The sequence below is a fragment of the Vicugna pacos genome, chromosome 13, assembly GCF_048564905.1.
Source record: "Vicugna pacos chromosome 13, VicPac4, whole genome shotgun sequence".
Taxonomy (NCBI): Eukaryota; Metazoa; Chordata; class Mammalia; order Artiodactyla; family Camelidae; genus Vicugna; species Vicugna pacos.
Window position 1 is genome coordinate 9959752 of NC_132999.1, and position 20862 is coordinate 9980613.

The window sequence follows — 20862 nt, forward strand, 5'->3', positions numbered from 1 at the left end:
CTCATTAGTGAAACCCAATAGCCCTTCCATTCCCTGAGGCAAGCCAAAACTCTTACCTTAAATCATATATGAAGTTTGACAGACAGACCAATTTTCTAAAAGTTCAAGGTTTTCTATTAAAATTTCTACTCAGGTGATTTTTTGTTTATTTGTTTATTTCTCTATGAGAAAATGTGCCACTCTAGCTCACAAATATTTGTCATAGGGACCTTAAACTTTCCCTTTCTAATCTCAACTTACCTCCTTCCAAATTATTAGCCAGTGCCTGGGAATCATTTTAGTCACTTCTCTGAGGACCTGCTGGTAATTTTAGCAGCCATAATGGACAATAACACGTAGTTTCCACAAATTTCATTTTCACCTCTACTCTCCCTTTATTTAAACCATCTGTAGGGAGTTCTCTTCTCCTCAGATCAAGTTCATGAATGAATTTGCAGTTGTCATTTTGATTGGCAGTAGAGCCAGTGTTAGGTTATAAATGACTCAGAATAAAATAGATCTCAAATTTACAGAACTCAGGTTTGCTGCATACCCGTGGAAATTTATACAGCACATGTCCTTTGTACTTGATATGCCTCTGTTGCAATTTAAAATGAAAAATAATCATATTGACCTACTAATAAATGCATCTTTCTTTGCCCATTTAATCAGGGTAAGAGATCAGTGTTGCCTCTGTGTAATGTCTAGACATAAGTTTAAATAGGTTAGCAAGTGAATATTTTAAAAAAGAAAGTGTTGAGGTTAAAATTGAATCTCATTTAAGCCATGGAGACAGAGAAGTTTATTGAGAAAGTGCATGTTTTTTCATGAAATAAAATAATAAGATTAGGGCATGAAATCTATGCATAGTGTTCAGGTACAAAGCAATTTTAAACTTGATACTGTTGTGTTCCCGCACTGTGTATCCGCAGGGATTTTCGGGATAATGGTAGTAAATGCTAATGGCAAAGACATAAAGTTTCAAAATACTTTTTAATTGTAAACCAACTATACTTCATTAAAAAACAAACAAAAAACAAAACAAACAAAAATTCTTTTAATAAACTGGAATGAGCAAAAGACTAGAAGCCTAGATTCTAATTTCTTATTTATTTATTCATCGACTCATCAATCATTAATTACACATCTACCATGTGCCAGGAACTTGCTAGGCATTGGGGTGATCAAGGTAAGCAAGACACAGTTGTTGCCGGAAATTGCTGTCATTCGAGTGAAATAAATAAGGTTGCATGACTTTGCCCACAGCAATCTTTCAATGCCTTCTTTTGTAAAACAGAAAATGTAGGCCCTAAACTAGTCTCATTCGTGTGAGGATCACACATGCATGTGAAAGTTCTGCTTAAACTGTTAATCACAAATAGAAACTTCCTGGAAAGGAGACCATGACTTTTTGGATGCCTCCCACGTGGGCAATCCCTTGTAAGCAAAGTAGCTTTGTGCAAGTTAAGACACCCTTCCTGAGAAGGGTCACATGTATGCATAATCAGTGTGTTGCTGCTATTATTATTTTGAATAAACTGTTACTTTATAGATCGATTAAGTATGAGAAAAATCGAAGTGTTTATTCCTTTTCCTATGCTCTTTATGTAGTTATAAATTTTTAACCTATATCATTTTCCTTCTTTCTAAATAACTTATTTTAACATTTCCTGCGATGTCTACTAGCAACAAATTTCCTCAGTTTTTACTTGACAAAGTCTTTATTTATCCTTTACTTTTGAAGGATGATTTCACAGAGTACAGAATTCTAGATTGTATTTTTTCCTCTCAACACTTTCAATATTCCACCCCACTCTCTCCTTGCTTGCATGATTTCTGAGGAAAGCTCAGATGTAAGTCTCATCTTTGCTCCTCTGTAGGGAAGGTTTCTCCTCTGGCTTCTTTCAGGGTATTTTCTTTATCTTTGACTTTCCACCATTTGAAAATGTTGTGCCTATGTTTAGTTCTTCTGGCATTCATCCTGTTTAGTGATCTCTGTGTTTCCTGGATTTGCAGTCTTTTGTCTGATGTTAATTTTGAGAAATTCTGTTATTGTTATTTTAAATATTTCTTCTTCTCCTGCTGGGAAAGGCAGTCTCATGTGCCCAGTCTTCTGACTCCCACTTAGTCACATAAGCTTGGATCTGGGACCTGGAACACTTCCTGGCTGAGAGATAGAGAACCCCCATGGGCTGTGTTAGGCTTAACAGCTCATAGAAGAATATTTTTCCCTGCTTTATGTCAATGTGTGAGTACTTTGAAGGGTGTGAGTCTTACGGCATCTAGTCAACCCCACTGTTACACCTGTCCTCTGTAGAAAAACTGGGGTCCCTCTACTGTGTCATGAGAAGGGCGTGTGTAGGCAAATTGCCCTGAATCCGCTGACAGGAGAGACCAGCTGGTCATGGGGTACTGAAGCTCACTATTGAATCTTGTGCTGTGTCTTCTCTGTGTAAGCAAAGCTTTGTTCCATCCAGTGCTTAATTGTGTTGTGTCTTTCTCAGTGACTCTGATATCAAGATGCAGTGGGCAGAAGTGTTTAGACTTCTACTCCTTGTGGTTGGCATGGTGATGATCTTTGCTGTTCCCCATGTAGTTCGAATCCTCTCCTTGGATTAGTAGTTGGTTCATGATGTTCTGCTCAACATGTTCTTTCTCTGTTAAGACAGACACAGCTAAAATGGAGTAGAATTCTATTGTAAAGGAATATGGGCCTCTGCTAGACAACATTCTATGTGCCTGGCCCTGGACTATGTTATGTGGCATCTCCATGGTCTTATGCATGCCAGTAGCTGCTAGAATGTCTTTCTTTTAAAAGGGAGGAAAAGTTAAATGGCAGGCATTTGTACAATTTCCAGCCCAAGTTGTCTCTCAAATAATAATAAGCAATAGAAAGGGAAAGTAGGAATATAATGTAAGCAATAGAGGAAATACAAAATAAAATTTATTATATACTCTTCATCTTATAAAGAGTAATATATATGGTGCTAATGGACTTACTATAAGACCACGATTTATCATATGATCTCTAAATTTCTTTTAGCTTTTGTTTGTTTTTAAAACAACTTTATTATAGTATAATTTCCGTACAGTAAACTACACATATTTCAAATGTATAATATGATAAATTTTCATAATCAGACGCATACACCTGAGAAATCACCACAATCAAGATACCTATATTCAAATACATAATTTTTCTTGAATTAATTAGGCCTTTGTACTTTATTTGGGGGTCTGGTAGTTAGGTTTATTTATTTGTTTATTTTTAGAGGAGGTCCTGGGGATTGAACCCAGGATCTTGTGTATGCTAAGCATGTGCTCTACCACTTGAGCTATATCCTCCCCCTTTGTTAGCTTTTATTGAATTTTTAAAATCTAGATTTAGCATGGTAAATGTAAGTTTTTGCTAACAGATAAAAATCCCAAGAGAAGGATAAAGTCAGAATTTGTTATCCTCCTACTGAGAGCATTTTGGAAACACTTTTATTTCCATACATATACTAAAATAATTTACTTTCAAGTGAAGATATTTTTTTAAAAGAATAATGATGCCTCCATACTCCTGTAGCTGAGTTCTTACTCTCAGTTCTCTGAGAAAAGGTCATAGTTTCTCATTGAACTGTTAAGTCAATTAGAGAAAAGACAATTCTAAATTAGGTCTCCTCAGAAATGTAAAGGTTGCTGGAAGGAAAAGGATGGTTGTTGCACAGTAGGAGCTAAAGAGGGAGGGGAGGCTGGAGAGGTTCTCAAAAATTGGCTTAAAGTGTCATGATATACTGCAGTTCTAATACTGTTTTACTCTACATGGGAGACTGTCATTAGAGAGGTGATTGATTTGTCTTTAGAGATATATTCATAAGGAAGGGGGAGAAAAAAGGAAGAAAGGAAAGAAGAAAAGAAGAACAAAGGGGAGGGAAAGAAGGAGGGAGGGAGGAAGAGATGGAGGGGAGGGAGAAGAATTGGAAAGGGAAACGAGAGGAGGAACACCTGGAAAGGACTCGCCAGTCTCTGCACTTACCTTGGAGGCTCTGATAATAAGAATACCTTGCACTCAATTAACTCTCCTTCAACAGATTCTCTATTATCTCATTTTCCAATTTACACAGTAATTCAGACAAATAAACCAGGCAAATATATTCTCTGTGCTGAAGAGTTGCCTTGTCAAGCTATTTGCAAGTTAAGACAGAGTTTAGTCAAAGCCAGACAGAGGTCTAGATCTCCTAATCCTCCTTCATTTTTGCAAATTTTTCAAAGGCTTAATATGTAGCAGTTCAGATACATAGGGGTAACTGAATCACTACGCTGCACACCAGAAATGAACACAACACTGTAAGTCAACTATACTTCAAGAAGGAAAGAGAGACTGTGGCAATAATCCAGGAGGAAGATGGTGATGCTCAAACTACAGCAGTAGCAGTGGAGGGAGGGCAGTGCCCAACTTGGAACATATGTTGAAGGTATTTGCCAGAGAAGTCCTGACTGGGCAGAGTATAAACTGGGGGGTTATGTTACTTAAAATTGATGTAACTAAAATTTCCATGAATGAATCAGGAAACAAGGAGATAATTATTGGCTGACTCTAAATCAATAAAGTAAAATATCAACATAATATCTTGAGAGCAGATAAGTACATGTTAGCTATTTAATGAGCATCACTGTCTTGCAGATTTGTTGCACAGAAGCAAACCTTCTTCTGTAATTAAATAAGAATTGTCAATGACAAACACAAAATGACTCATTTTCATAAAAATTCAGCATGCACGTCCAGGGAGGGGGCAGTTGGGAAGGATCATTACTTTTCAGAGACATAAAAAATCGGTACAACAATTGTAAACAAGTTAGAGCTATGAAATAAGTGATAAACTGAAAGCTATATTCAAGGTATTATTGTTTTGGAGCCATGTAAATTTTTTCATCAAAAAAAGTAAATAAAAATTTTTAAAAAACTATTATGACTCTGATACACTCAAATGATAATGATACTTTAATCAAGCCATCTCTACCTGAAAGATGCTCTTTTTCATTCCCCTGAATCAGCTAATTTGCTACTATCTTCCCTGCCCTTTCCCTAATCTTGCATCACTCAATTACTCTCCTTCAAGGCTATGGTTAGCTGTGTTTTTCTTTAAAAACATGCCCTAAAAAAAGCTATTTTTATTACTGCTAGTGATGTTTCCATGACTACACTTTCCAACACTGCTTGTAATTTCTTTCTTTCTCTAACTGTACCTTTTCTCAATCTCATTAGGATTTATTCTTGCATCCAGTTTGGGATCTAAGGGAGAGATTTGAAAGCAGACATCAGTGTCCTTGGTTTAAGAGAAACATCCATAGCATAATTATTTTTCAGAGTCTTAGACAATAATCTTGACCTCAGAGGGTGATATTTAAGTAAAGCTATGTCTATACATATCTCAATTTTCACTGGCAGGCTAAACCTGATGTAAGCCATTAATGGGTCACATAATACAATTGGACAATCACTAGTTCCACTATACTACTTCCAATAGAACTGAATTATTTTCCCAGTTTTAATGCCAAATGCTTTCATGATACTTACCCCGATTCTTAAATCCCCTGTGTTTCTGTGAAAAGAAGCTTATAGTGCTCTCCTTAGATGTAAATAATACCATGTCTTTGAAGAAAACTTTAAAGGCTTAAAGTACATTGTTGATGCATTAAAAATTGCCTCTCTGTTTATTGCAAGAAACAATGGCCTACATACTTTTGTGGGATATTTAATGACATTGAATTTGGGATCATTATCTGTAGAATGAAGATAATAACACCTACCTTAAAGTGCTGTGTGATTATAGGAGATGATGTAGATGAAATCCCATGAATCACAAACATAGAGTAGTTATCATAATAACATGGATTAACTAACAATTGACAGAATAAATATATATACAAACGTTTCTACGGGGATACGTTTTATACAAGGCAGGCATTGGCCCAAGCTTAGGTGCAACATGAAAGCAGATTGAAATAATGAAACAGGCAAAAATGTATGACAATAAGGATAACTAACAAACAGACTGGATGTCATATAGTCTACCTAACAATATTGAAGTTAAAATGTTTTTCAGTTAACAATGCCTAATTAAGACACATACATGGGTCAAATTTGGCCAATGACCTAACAGTAATATCCGAATTAGAGAGATGCCTCTAATTTTGGTTTGGATACTGGTGCACATATAAAGAATGGGCATGGTTGGGATAGTTATTACAACACTTCAAGGTTACCAGAGTGGAAACGACTCAGACTCCAGCAGACAGGAGAGAGTGATGGTGGAGCACTAAGGGCAGAGATTCAGTTGGGCTCAGCAGGCGTCTTAAACAGAAGAGATTTAGTAGGAGGGATTAATTGCCCAAGTGTCAGGTAACTAAAAGAGCACCAAGGGAGTACGGCAGTAATTCGGTGGTTATTACTGCAGAAGCTACCACATTCAGGTCTGAAAGAGCAAAAGGGGAGGTGTGGGGTTACGAGATTCCAGAAGTTGGAGGAAAAGTGCCACAGAGGTGATGCTTAGTGTTTTGAGGAAGTAGGAATGTTTCATTCTTGATGGTACATGAGGTCACAAGGCTGTGTCGGAGTGAAGAAGAAGGCTAGAGGCTGGGAGCACCAACTACTGCTAGAGCAACGCTGATAGGGACAGGACAGCATGAAGAAGGCACCTTCTTCCTCTCTCTAACCTCCAGTCTCTCTCTAGCACCTCCTTCTGCCAAAGCTGAGAGAAAGCCAGGTAGCACGGAAGTCTGGAAATCTAGTTTGCAGAATCTCAGCCCTCCAGTCAGTGACCTTGGGTTGGCTTAGACTGGAACACAGTAGGTAAATAACTGGCCCATGATCTTTTTCTCTGCCAAACTTGATGACTCTTTTTTATGATAGTAGAAACAAATAATCTCACTGGTAAGTTGGGTTAAAGGCGACTGCTCACACTGGACCTGAAGTGTTATGAAGCTCTTTCCTCTGGAACAGCAAAGCTCTGGTTGAAGCACATCTCACTCTCACCCCTGTGGCCTTTTTCAAAAGTCAATTCACCTTGTGGTAAAACTAGAAGGAAACCGCATATACTAGTTTTCCATTGCTTTGGAACCACTTACCTCAAAACAAACTTAAAACCTTAGAACAACGTGAATTTATTGTCTCACAGTTTCCATGGCCAAAAAGTCTGGGTGCTAGTTAGCTGGGTCCTCTGCTCAGGAGCTGGTGAGGCTGAAATCAAGTTGTCAGACACTCTCTGATTCTCACCTGGGGCTCTAGATCCTCTTCCAAGCTCACTGGTTGTTGGAAAAGCTCATTTTCTTGTGATTATAGAGCTAAGGTTCCTGTTTTCTCGACAGCTATTGGCTAGGGACTTCTCTCTGCTGCCAGAACCCACTTCTCTCCGTCAGCAGGTCACAGCACAGCTGCCTGTTTTCTCTGAGTTAAGCTGGATCGTGTCTTTCTGACATCTTCCTCTAATCTTAGCTGGAGAAAGTCTGCCCTTTTGAAGTGCTTTCCTGGTTAGGTCAGGTCTACCCAGGATAATCTCCTTTATGCCATATAATGTTACATAACCAAGACAGTGATGTCTTATCATATTCACAGGTTGTACCCACACTCGAGGGAAGGAGATTATGCTGGACATGTACACCAAAGGGTGGGACTCTTGGGGGCCAACTTCGGATTCTCCCATCACACCCTATTACGATCTTAGGCAAAGACTTGTTCTTTTTAGAAAGTCTTATGATGGAACCCTATGTTTTGACTAACAAAGCTCTTATCCACTTTACATCTTGTGTTTGTTTGTTTGTTTGTTTTGACAGAATAAATTTCTCTTGTTTTAAACCACCTAGGTTGTGGTGACTTGTTTGTTTGTTTTTTAATTGAAGTGTAGTCAGTTTACAATGCTGTGTCAATTTCTGGTGTACAGCCCAATGTTTCAGTCATACATATGCATTCATACATATATCTGTTTTCATATTATTTTTTATTATAGGTTACTACAAGATATTGAATATAGTTCCCTGTGCTATCTTGTCTTTGTTCTTAATCATTCAAAAATATTTAGAAAAGAAGTGAGTGGTTAGACTACCTTGAATAAATAAACCCTACATCCTTAAAGTACACCCCAAACTGGTCTTTCAGGACCCAAATACCAGATTAAGATGTTAGAATTACTAATATGGCTACGACTGAAGATTTCTGTCCTGTGACCAGACTCCGAGCTGTGTAAGATATTAAAGCATTGTTTGTTTCCTCAGACACAAGGCTGTGGCTGTGTTTACAGTAGAAAAGATTCACCTTAACATTTCTCCACAATGTCAAATTATACAAGCAGACAATTAAGGCTTATAAAGATTTACATGCTGAGATCAGAATAGGTGCCCTCAGTTACCACAGAATGGCAGGCAACTTGAATTTCTGACTCCTCACTGCCCCACATAGAGAGGCTAAGCATTTTGCTAGATCCAAAAAAGAGTTGCTGCAAGTTGGACAGCGTCAGTGTACAGGTTCTTGAATTCCATTTGAAACTTTAGGCATAGATGTAATACACACATAAATGAAGCCACTGATTTTCAAAACTACAGAATGCACCATTCACATTGTATTCTATGGAGTTGTCGTCCAGGGGATCCATTCACATGGTAAACAGTGCACATGGCATCTTGGAGTTGGATAATGCAGTGGCCCCAATTTGAAAACATTCAAGCAATACATTTCTTTACAATTAATAATATTTCTCAGTCTCAACCTTCTTAAAGCCTTTGTAATTACTCTGTTATAATCAATTTGTTTAATACCATGAATATTTAAGAAGTATGGTTTAAATACTTTCACACCTTTTTCCTTGCTCATTCAAATACATGCAAACCTACACAAGTTTTAAAACTAATTCATACTGTATGAGCTGTACATATTGCTTTCACTTGCTATTTCCTCTTAATAAACTTTTAAATAACCCATTGGCAAAAAAAAAATCCCAATTAAAATTAGAAAATACTTAGAACCAAATGATAATGAAAATGCAACCTATCCAAAAAAAATGCAACCTACCACATCTTGCATTTATAGCTGCCTTTTTTTTTCCTGAGGTGGCATTCAAAGGGAAATTTATACCCTTAAAAGGATATATTGCAAAATTAAAAAGGCTCAAAATCAACCATTCAAGAAGCTAGAAAAAGAACAGAAAAAGAATTGCAAATTTAGCAGAAGAATAGAAATAATAAAGATTAGAGCAGAAGTTAAAAAAAAATAACAGAAAATAGAGAAACAATAGAAAAATGATTTCCTATCATAATATCTATGATAGTTTCTTTTGCCTAGTATTCACCTTATATGACTTCTTCCATCCTTTTTTAAATTTATTTTTTAATTGAATTATAGTTAATTTACCATATTGTGTTAGTTTCTGGTATATAGTGATCTGCACAGTGATTCAGTGTATGTATTTTTTCATATTATTTTTCAATATAGATTATTATAAGATATTAAATATAGTTCCTTGAGCTACTCAGTATGACCTTATTGTTTATCTATTTTATATGTAGCAGTTCCTTTTATATCCAACATTTTGGTGTCTTCATATTTTTGGTTTGTTGCTTATGAAGCATCTATTGCTGCAACTGTACTTATAAATTCCATCTGACAATTTCTGTATTATAAAAGAAACATTCAGCTTACTTACATTTGACTACTGATATGTTAGATCTTTTCACATCTTTTGTTTATGCTATTATTCTTGCTTTTATGTGTCTTATTTTTCTACTTGGCCTATTTTGGAAGGAATTTTTCAGTTATTTTCACTTGTTAATTATTCTCATTTTTAAAATATACACATATTTGGGTGCCATAATATTATTTTTATTCTTTTATGAGTAACAGTTAAGCACAAGTACCTAATGTAAAAAAAATTAAATATAATTAATATATTAATTCTCCTTTCAAACACCAAGAACTTTGAGTGCTGTATACACCCTAATTTATGAGGTAGTATAAGCCTCTTTTGCCTTTTCTGCTTCTCCCAAATTGTACATGAATATTATTACTATTTTTCACAATTGGCATGTGTGTAGCTTTGCACACATATTTACCAATTTATTTCCTCACTGTTTTTTCTTATATCTCGGACATCCTTCTAGGATCATATTCCTTTTTCTTGAGGTACATTAACTACTTGCAAGTTCTTTTAATAAGGATCTTTTGATAGTAAACTCCATTTGGTTACTCGCAAATTACTTTTATTTTCCTTCACTCATTAAAAAATAGTTGCTGAGTAGATAAACTCTCTTCACGCTTAGATAATCTCCATTATTGTCTGGATTACAGTGTTACTCTTGAAATAACAGTTGTCAGTATAATTACTGTTCATGAGAAGATAATCTGTGGCTTTTTAAAATACGTGGTGTAGTTTTTGTTTGTTTGAGTATGTTACAGTTATTTCACTTTGAAGTATCAAGTTGCGGACTTCTTTTCATTTATTCTATTAGTATTCATAAAGATTTTTGTATCATATAAAATCATGTAAATTTCTTAAAAATATCAAATACCATCTTTTCTAGCATGAACTCTTAGTCATTATTTTTATTTTTTATTTCTTGAACTCCAACTATATTCCTGTTGGATCATCTCCTTTATTCTACACCTACTTTACCTCTTAGTCATGCTAAACGTCTCCTTTTCTCTCTGCTACAAGCTAAGTAATTTCTTAATACATCTTTTAGTTCATGAATATTCTCTACAGATTTATTTAATCTGCTATTTAATCTTCCATTTATTTTAAATACAATTCATTATACTTTCTCACTTTTAATTCTCTTCTTTAATTCAATATCAAATATTTCTGGTGTTTTTGACAGCATCTTGCACATTGTTATTTTTAACACTTTCTAAAATAATTAGTGAATAATTATTGCATATTCTAAATTTTATATTTCTAATATTGGCAGTCCTTGGATGTCTTTATCTATTGTGTTATTTTGCTGGATCTCAAACATAATGTCTTCTTTCTTGAAGTACCCAGTATTTTTTTTAATCTGAGTTAATATTTGACAGAATTTAATCTGTTGGAATCCTGAGGACATTTTCTTGGGTCTGTTTTTCTCCTGATGGTATTTACATGTCATCAGGGGAACTACTAACTTGGGACCAACTTTAAGTTAATTTCTTGGCTTGATATTCTCAGTTGTCATGAGTTATAAACAGCTGAAGTCTGAAGTCACCTGGGACTTATGTTCATAAATTATCAGATAAGGTTATCATTTTGATGATTATCATTTTTATATCATTTTTTTTGTCCTTTTTGAGATGTAGACAAGTATCCTTGTCAGTTCCTTTTGCTATTCAGAAAATTCTTGGTGACCTACACTTTCACTAACATGGAGCATTTTTACTTTTTTGTAATTGAAATACAATCAATTACAATATGTCAACTTCTGGTGTACAGCATAATGTCCCAGTCATGCACATACATACAAATATTCATTTTCATATTCTTTTTTATTAAAAGTTATTACAATATATTGAACACAGTTCCTGTGCTATATTGAAGAAACTTTTTTTTAACATTTTTTATTGATTTATAACCATCCCACAATGTTGTGTCAAATCCCAGCGCCCAGCATGAAGAAACTTTTAAAATCTGTTTTTATATATAGTGGCCAACATTTGTAAATCTCAAACTCCTAAATTTATCCCTTTCCCACCCCCTTTCTCCAGTAACCATAAGATTGTTTACTATGTCTGTGAGTCTGTTTCTGTTTTGTAGATGAATTCATAGTGTCTTTTTTTTTTTTAGATTACACGTATGAGTGATATCATATGGTATTTTTCTTTCTCTTTCTGGCTTACTTCGCTAAAATGACCATCCCTAGGTCCATCCATGTTGCTGCAAATGGCATTATTTTATTCTTTTTTATGGCTGAGTAGTATTCCATTGTATAGGTATACCACAACTTCTTTATCCAGTCATCTGTCAATAGACATTTAGAGTAGGTAGCCCTTTACTCTGGATTTAGGCAGTGGCATCCCTTCATCTCTCTCTAATTCAGTGTGCCTAATTATAATGGCTAACTTCTTACATACTATATCATTTATTTTTAAGACCTACATACTTGATGTGCACATTGCTTTTAAGAACATCTCCAGGCTTTTATTGACTTAACACTCACTGCTTTCGTTTCATCAAACTATTCCTATTTGTGGATCCCTGTTAATTTTTCTTACTTCATCACAAGCTCAGCTGCTCATTTAAACACAAGCATGTTAAAATTTACCCAGGATCAAGTTGTACCAAAGAAAACAAGGGTGTTGATTTGTTTGTTTTCAGAATATCCAATCAATCAGAAAGCTGGAAGCAGGGGTCTCTAGTATAAATGTGGCTCTTTCTCATATTCTTTGATTTTAAATGATTTAAGAGAAGATAGTGTGAGGCCTGAAGTCAAAATTAGGGCAGGGTTTTGTTTTGTTTTCTTTTTTTAATGGAGGTACTGGGGATTGAACCCAGGACCTCCTGCATGCTAAGCATGAGTTCTGCCACTGTGTTATAACCCACTCCCCACTGAAGCCAAAATTAGGGATGATCAGGATATAAAACTGAATATTTTCCAAACTTGGCACTATCCATAATTTAAACATGTTTTATTCCACTTTTTGATTTCATGTCTTCATTCAGAACTAAGAGGCACATGATTTGCTAAATTGTTATTCTACCATAATCGGATTTCAAAGGTCACTAGAATAAGTTAATTCTGGCTTTTTAAATATCATTTCTCCTGAAGCTTAGTAATTAGAAATTGCTTCCAATCTTTGCATGATTAGTAGTCATCAAAATATTATTTAATAGTTATTATGTACATGCACACATGTGTGCATATATATAATTTCAACATGATTTGAAACAATGGAAAATTAACCACTTGTCTTGGTTCAGATGATGCTAAATTAGAAACACTGTCTACAAAGTAACCAATGATATTGGAAAACAGGTGAATATTCTGTCTTTGTGTAATCTCTTTCATTTTCTGAAAAACATTTACTCTTGAGATAAACTCATTCAGCTTAAAAACCCTGAGTGTGTAGTAAATATGGCCATGACTGACTGGAATGCCGAGTCAGGGGCTTACATGGGCTTCTTTTGCAGTTAATAATGCCCTTCTCCTAGGACTGTACGTAATCTCTCCTAGATCCATAGGAAAACTCTGTCCTGTCTCTAACTCAACATGGATAAAGGCAGAAGCAGATTGCTCTGTCACGTAGACAGTTGAGGTCATTGAAATCATTGCACCATTGAAGGATGTCTAAAATAAAAATATGAACAACATTTAACAAAATAGCAAAATAAACAAACTTCATGTTACATGAGCCAAAGAATACTTCAAACTATATGGAGTAATCAGTGATTGGCATTTTTATAATTATCAGATCAAAGGATGCTTTCACTTCTAAAGACATTTTACTTTTAGATGACTGGGTGACTTTGCACTTTCTAGAGTAAAATCAAGCTCTCTATTTGAGTTAGCACAAAGAGGTTTGATTTAGCACAAAGAAACCTCTGTGCTGTAAATTGCTTATCTCTCTTCTGACCTGGTGGCATCCTGACCATGGATCACAATGACCTGCAGATGACAAAAATCACATTCTACACATGTCAAATCTAATGACATATTCAACTGCTGCCTTATGTTTCATCCTTATTCCCAGATGTTATGAGGTTTTACAAAATATCAATTCTAGATAGAAAAATAAAATACTTCCAAAATAAAAACTATCCAAAAAGGTAAATCTTTGTGACATATCAAGTCCTTCAGAAAAAGAAAATGTATTTCTCTTTAAAATATACAACCATAGAAAAAGGAATGTTCTTTTTTTATTTAATGAAAATATAGATATGGGATAATTGTAATTAAATTTTAAGAAATAGCCTTGATTTCACTACACCAACAAAATGTTTATGAGCTCTCATTTTAAAATCACATGGTAATACAAAATTTCATGGTATATTTTCAATTAAATCTCCTACCTACACAAGTTCCTTGTTATAAGATTACGATTTTTCAGAACTAAATAAATCTTATCAATGATCTTACCCAACTCCTTCCTATAAACAAAGGTCTGGAAGCATTAATGTGATTTGACCAAGGTAACAAACTTACAAGGTGGCAAAGTCAAAACTAATATTCCAGTCTCCTGCTTTCCTAATGTCAAAATTTTAATGCAAAATTACTGGAAGAGAAATAAAGCTTCATGTATTGCATATTTCCATAATAGCAAAGGAATTGCACAATATTATAATATTCTAAGAGAAAACTCAGTAGACTATGATTATGGTTTATTTATTCTAGGCTGTATTTTGGCCTTTTGACATTAAAACCTGGCCACAAGATGAAATTATTTTTACCGTGAAATTTAAAGCACAATTATTCAGCAGGGTCCACTAAGAGAAGAAACCCAGAGAACAGCCTGAGGTGATGAACTTCATAGCAGACTGCAATCAGGACATTCACTGTAGACAAGGCATTTATTTTAACATACAAACTTCAAGCCAGTTGATTGTTGTTACAGTTTGGGTTCTGACATGATGGTTAGCAATACACTTTGCCTAAAAATATTTCCTCAAATGTTAAATGGATAAAATATGTGCATGGGATTAGTGACACATTTTATACTAAATTGAACTGGGCTTCCTTGTGGTCATGTAATCATTTCTCTACACTGTCAGCTGTCACTTTTAACTACAATTTCTGTTGATGAGTGATGTGGGGGAGTTGAAAAAAATATGGAATTGGCAGAGAACATGCAAAATTAAGTACAGAGATTAAAAATTATGTGTCACCTTTATCCTCACACAATGACAATTTAAATGCTAGCCACTTTATGAGTAAGTCTTTAACTGTGCACCAATGTCACCAAATACCAAAATCAAAAATAGAAGGTGTTAAAATTACTGATTTTTTAAGCTGTAGTATACTGTAACAAGATATGCTATGCTTAGGAAACATATCTCAGCATCAGAACATATACTTGAGGACATGACAGTAAGTCATTTCCATTCTAATGAGGTATTCAGAAGTCAAAGTAAAAGTCATCTACGATAGCTGCCTTCTTGATTGTTCTAGTGAAAATTTACTATGGTGGCTGGGAGCAATTTTCCTATTCCCATTTTTTGTCCCTAAACATGTGGTGTCACTAAACTATAACTCAGAGTCGTGAACACAGTGAGAGGAGTACCCAGCATTATCTGCTGAATTTTAACAGTCATTAATGTAACTCTATTACCTGAAGAGAATATGTCTGCAACAAATAATATCAGCACGAAAGCCACATTTCTAAAGTGATCATTAAAATGCATTTCCATTTCATATCTGGCAAATTTTGCAATTCAAAACATACTGCTTTCATTCTTACCCATTTATGCTCTGTTCACTCTTATTTTTACTTCTACCACCCCTGCCAAGTACCAGACGCACATTAAATTTATTAAAGTGGGTGATTCACAAATGCTAGCTTTCCTTATCACTAAGGAGAAGGAGCAAATTTTCCCTCACAAGTGTTAAAATAACATCTTGACTTCTAAACGTCTCACCTCAAGATCTTTTGTACTTTTACGGAACACGGTGCTTGCTGCCCTAGTGAGTTTCCTACTGAGGGATAGTCTACTGGGGAGGAGGGGTGCAAATTAATTGCTAATTTCATTTTTGTTTTTTGCTTTTGGATATAGCATATTGGAAAAAAATTAGAAAATATTTGCAAAGGCCTACATAGTTTCCCAGAGTTTGAGGAAGTTGGAGAGGACAGAGTAGCATCCAAGATGAAAGAGACACCGTTTTTGCAGTCTAGAGTTTTATGTTGACACATATCAACATGAGTCATTTGCTGGTTTTTCAAACACCACGGCAAAATGCTAGGACAAATAGGTCCTAATTAATTCCAGATCCATTTGCATAATGTTGCACATATTACTCAATCAAAAATGTTTCTAAATCCGCTCCCTGTAATCACCCCTGAGGTTTTATAAAATTGAAGAAATTAACAAGTCATTGTTTTCCTGGAAATATAGGAAAATGGGGAATCAGATGTGCCTCTGGGCTTTGGAGTCTCCTGTAGCCCATTAATACATAATAAGTGTGGTGTTTGTTGCATGCAAATCATGGGTTGCTGGATATATTTTAGCCTTATACAATCACCTCATTAAGTCAAATAAATAAGGCAAGACTGCAGTATTCCAAACAAATCCAACATTGCTGTGCCTTTTTATTCAGCTTCAGGTCCTGCTGCCGTATTTTGTGCTCAGGAGTGGTAAGGACTAAACATTTTTAATGCCTAAAATTTGACGTGGATATCTTGCTTCAAAAACTGATAGTAGATTCAATTCCACCAGAACTCACACTGTAAGAGGAAGATACGAGGTGACAGAAGTAGTCAAAAGGCAAATCATGGAAGTCATTATAGCCATGGTTTTATGGACTGAATGTGTCTCCACAACAAATTCATAAGTTGTGATCCTAATGCCCAATGTGATGATGTTTGGAGATACGGCCTTTGAGAGGTGATTAAGTCATGAGGGTGGAGCCCTCCTAAATGAGATAAGTGGCCTTATAAAAGGCCTCATTAAACTCTTACCCCTTTGGCCATCTGGGGACACAGCAAGAAGACTATGAACCAGGAAATGTGCCCTCAGTAGACACTGCTTATCTTAATCTTGAACTTCCCAACCTCCAAAACCATAAGAAATAAATTTCTGCTGCTTATAAACCACCCAGTCTGTGGTATTCTATTACTGCAGCCTGAATTGGCTAAGACATGGTAAAATGTTTCATTTTACCTATCAATTGAAAGGTTTTAAGTGGGAGTACGGTATTAGATCCTCACTTAGAAAAACTCTCGTTTCACTGTAAGACAAACATTTGCGGAAGGCAAGCTCATTGGCAGGGAGATCAGTTAAATAAACGCAACTATAGGTAAGAGAGATGGTGTTTGGTTAGAAGGTTAGTGAATGTTGTCAGATGGCCAAGCAGTTCCTGACAAGCAGCCTGGTGGCAGCTGCTAGGCTGTCTTGTCACATTGCTGTAGGTTCAGTCAGCAAAAGACAATGAACCTAAATAGATTCAGATAGTTTATTACTTACACAAAGTAAAGCAGAAGTGAGAACAGCATGGTTTCAGCTCCCTCTGAGTGTAATCCCACAGAATGACAGGAGTTGAGGGGCCAGATGATAACACAATTAGTACATCACTCTGCTGGGGAGGAGCCCCTAGATGTTGGGGTCAGGCAGGTCCCGCACCTCACCACCAACAGGAAGGTAAGTGAGAAGTTGCTTCGTGGTAGCCTCCCTCTAGACAGAGAGCCTCCCACAAGGTAGAAAGGTGGGTGGAAATAGTCTTGTGACCGTTCCTCACAAGACTGCCTATCTTGCTATATTATAGGGAGGATCACAAGGCATTCACTAAGACTTGGTCGGACTAAAAATGAAAAAAAAAATCCAATCATAAATGTGCAAAAGGCATGACAGAAATTTCACTGAAGAGGACGTACAGATCGCAAATAAACACAAAAAGTGCTCAACATCATTAGTCATTAGAAAAATACAAATTAAAGCCACAATGTGATAGACTACACACCTATTAGAATTGCTAAAATGTTTTTAAAGAAGCAATTTATTCGACATGCATAACGATTATAAGTGTGTATTTACCTGGTTATGATTTTAAAATAAATAAAGCAGAATTTTACAGAACTAAAGTAAAATAAAGTTATAATTATAGTTGAAGATTTTAACACCTCTACTTCCTCAGTAATTGATAGAATATATATAAAAGTATATATAAATACATGTAATTTATAAATTTATATAAATATAAAAATTATAAGTATAGAACTTAACGGTTCTTGCTCAAATTTCTCTTTTGGCTAGTCCTAACCAGAAACATAAAGGGAAGGGACTTTCGGAAAATGTTGTTGAGCTTAGTCAAGGTGACACATTACAAAACCCTGTGTTATTGAGATGGCTGTTTAGAGCAGCAATCAGTTTGGGGGAGCATCCTCCTGGAAGCTGTATAAAGTTCATGTCAGGTCAGAACATCTTTGGGGAGAAAGGAAGAAGAATTTACTCCCTGGATCTCACCAGACGTTGGTTGAATATTTGCCTCTCAGATAAACCTGTAGCCTCCATTTTAACTGGCTCCAAAATACATGATGGGGCTTCCCATTTTGTGAGAATACGGTGATCTTGATTCTTCCCACAAAGAGGTGATGCAAGTTTAATAAATTAGAGTTTCCTTCCAGGTAGAAGCCAGCCACACTCTGAAAAATCTTAATTTCCAGAGGATTAGTGAAACTTGCTACAAGCCCCACTGTCGCCACTGACCTTGAGTCTTAACTGAGGCGCCATCTCCCTCCTCCGCCTCCCACTCTTTCAGCCAAGCTGGTCTTGGACACCTGGCCTAGTAGGATGATATAGACCTTTAGTCCAGAGGCATAACTAAAAGGCCCTTAGTTACACTATCTTTGTTGGGTTATCACTGCTGAAACTGTCCACTTGCCACCATCATTGGGAATGAAAGTGCCAAGATGCTTGTGGACCCGTATACACTCACCCTACCCGCATTGTGTAGCAGTATCCCAACATTTTTAAAGTAATCAGAGTTGATTACTTGCACCAGGATTTATTTTTCTACCCTTCGGACTGTTGACATAAAGAGCTCAAAGTGGCCAAGTGGTAGCTGCAACTTCAAGTTCTATGGGCACATTGACCTTTATTATGTCTCCAAAAGAAATGTTCTCTCCCTGAAAACACAAATTCTGTAAGTGGAACACTTAAAGTGATGGCAAGGGGGTCCAATCATACTTCTGGTTCTTGATTTCCAAACTCGTGCATTTTAACTATTGAAACTCTTTACCATATGGAGGTCTTGTACTGCATCCTAAAGGACAGCTGCCCCTCCTCATATGTCATTGACCCCAAGTTGGAATAGTAGCTAAAGTTTCAATGGATATTCGACTGCTCTGGTAGGACCACAGCTCCTGGGTGTTTTTGTTGTCTAGTAGGGCCTTTAAGGTTCTCTCACTTCGTGCTCATCAGTTCCATAAAACATGGTGTCATTGAAATGTTACGGAAATGACAGGCCAGCCAAGAAACAAGCACCACTCGGAGGGTTGGAGTACTCAGATTTATTACACCGGCAGGCTCAGAGGGGCTTCTGCTCCAAAGCTCTGAGCACCTCCAAGACGTGTGCATGAGGTTTTATAGGGATAATTACAAGCTTGGGGTATTTGGCCAATAGGCATGGAACAGCTTTAGCAACATCATTATCACAAAAGTAGAGGCAGGGAGGCAGCAAACCAACATTTCAAGGCCAGATATGTCTCTTTGAAAATCCAGCTGGCTAGCAAAAAAAAAACATGAACAGGGAATCAGCAAACCAACAATAATTAACTCAGATTTACAAGTTAGCCCAGCAGAACTCAGATCAGTAATCCAACACTTGTTAACACTTAGATTTGTGAGTTAGCTTGTCAGCCCAGCTGGGCTTTTCCTTCACAAATAGAGAATACTCAGGGAACTTTTCCAGAAGAATAAAGGCAGTTGAAGTCTCTGAAGACTATTCCATGTTAGAGACCAAGACTGTTCACGTGATTCTAGAGGCCAGACAGCTGCTGTGGTTGATGAGATCCACTGATGAAGGTTATGCTCCTCTTCTGACTAGAAAAGGCTGCATCCAGTTTTCTTAAGGATGTCAACTGTCAGAATGATCTTGCCCACCCTTCTCCTGCATCAGTTTGTTCCAAACCATGCCTGGAGTGACGAGAAACTGTCACCTTTAACTCCCCTCTTTATCTGAAGGTCCTCCACTTTCTTAGGTCTCAAGAAGATATGAAACAAAAACGAGGTTTACTTGGCTTAATCCAACTCTATATTTCTGTATGATGTATCAATTATTTAGTAGAAAAATGGAGTTTCAAGCTGACAGACATAGAAAATAAGGGTTTAATCAGAGTAACATCAGTAGACCCAGCACACATGATCTGTCAAGTTGCCTCTGCTGTTGTAAGTGGAAGGAACAGTTTACAGGTGAGCACAAAAAGATTCGAAGTAGCCCATAATCCTGTGCCAAGGAATCACCACTTTGTTATGAGGTTTTTATCTCTTGGTCACAAAATGATCTTCTGTTAAATGCAAGTACTTTTTTTTTTAATTTCTTCAACATAAATAGTTGTGAATTTACCGCGCACTGGCCTGGACTAGGTGCTGAAGCTCAAAGAGTATCTTAACTGTCAGCCTTCACATGTGTGGCTACCTGTGGATATCTACACTGAAGTTTTAAGAATCGAGTCTTGTAGATACAATAATATTTATAAATATTCTCCATTATTTCCCATACTCTGCCCCTAACTGGCTGTATGACTTTGAGCAAGTTAATGAACATTCCTAGACTCATTATCTTCCATAAAAGGAGCTTTAAAAAGTACCTCTAATATAGGCTTCTGAGACAGTTTAACATACAGCAGTGTAACTGGCACGTGATGTTAGCATTTTCACCCCATTAATAAGGTTGTTTATGCTACTGTCATCCTGGCAAATAACACTTCATCTGGCTTACATAGTCACATTTGTGTGGCAAGATTTGGGAGTCCATTGATATCACTGGCTATAGTGACAGCCATTTTTCTTCTTTTGATTTTCTCTGTAAAGTATATTTATTATATTAAAACCTTGGCCTCATGTAGTTTATTAAATACAAACTAAAAAAGGGTAAAGATATGCGACTCTAAACTAAAAATGCATTTCTCATTTCTTTCTACTCAGAGTTCCCATATATATGCAACCCACAAGTGTGGGAACCTTAGAGCCCCACGGGACAATCCTTTGACAGATAAACTACAGGCGCTTGAGT